Source organism: Pseudophryne corroboree, unplaced genomic scaffold, assembly GCF_028390025.1.
Source record: "Pseudophryne corroboree isolate aPseCor3 unplaced genomic scaffold, aPseCor3.hap2 scaffold_359, whole genome shotgun sequence".
In the NCBI taxonomy this organism is placed as follows: Eukaryota; Metazoa; Chordata; class Amphibia; order Anura; family Myobatrachidae; genus Pseudophryne; species Pseudophryne corroboree.
Genome location: NW_026970014.1, coordinates 92,692 through 93,664, shown reverse-complemented (window position 1 = coordinate 93,664; position 973 = coordinate 92,692). Strand labels below are relative to the sequence as shown.

At 51.2% G+C, this 973-nt stretch overlaps 1 non-coding gene across 1 annotated transcript; it reads right to left on the bottom strand.

The window, feature by feature from the left end:
• Window positions 1–407: 407 nt before the first annotated feature.
• LOC135020781 (U1 spliceosomal RNA) lies at window positions 408–575 on the bottom strand. Its single transcript, XR_010218132.1, has one exon. It is a non-coding gene; the product is annotated as a U1 spliceosomal RNA (small nuclear RNA).
• Window positions 576–973: the final 398 nt, after the last annotated feature.

The window sequence follows — 973 nt, the reverse complement described above, 5'->3', positions numbered from 1 at the left end:
AGCAGTGGGCCAAAGTTGGCTGGAACCCTCATCTGCATATGAAAAAAGAAAAGGGGCGCTTGGATGACCCCTAGTTCGCATTGAACACCCCCCACCCTCCTTTGGTGTGGGGCTCATGTTGGCCATGCCTCAGCCCCTGAAGCATTCAAGCTGATTTCTTGCAGCAGCTGGGCACTGTAACAGCTCCAGAGCTGCTCTGTAAGGCAAATAAAAGGGTGTGGGCCCTGCAACACCACCTGTAGTTCGCATTGTGCGTTGGAAGGCACAAAGTAAGCAGACGGGAGAAGTCAGGATAGTGCGCAAGGGCATAGAAGGGAGGGGCTCAAGAAAAGAGAAGTGGAAACAGACAGCAAACTAGGCTGGAGAGAGACCTGAGACAATGAGATCTAAATTATACCAGAGCCAACCAGGGGAAAGCACAAATGCAGCCCCCCCCCCCCTACCACAAATTATGCAGTCGAGATTCCCACATTTGGGGAAATCACAGAGGTCAGCATACCCAGAATGCAATGAATGAACCTCACCCTGGGAAAACAATCTTCATGACCATGGTATCACCTAAGCAAAATAAGTATGATTTGAGATAGGGCTGGGGAGGGCCGCTGCTCAGGCACACCTCCGTCAAGTAAAGGAGATTCAACTGAGGCAGCACAAGGGAACTCTCATCTGAGGACAACAACTGCAGGGAGAACACATTTTCAGACGAATGTGTGAGGGCAGAAGGCTGCCTAATACTGAAGCACCCCCCAAACAACAAACCAAATGCAACAACTAGTGCAAGCATTCCTGGGGGAAGGCCTGCAGCAGATGGATTCGCATATGGTGATGTCATCCAAGCAATGGGTATAGTTGGCTGCAACCCTCGTCTGCATATGAAAAGAGAAAATGGTCACGCAGGGCATGGCGGCCTTTGTGGGGTTGCGCTTGGATGACCCCTAGATCGCTTTATACACCCCCATCAGTGTGGGGCTCA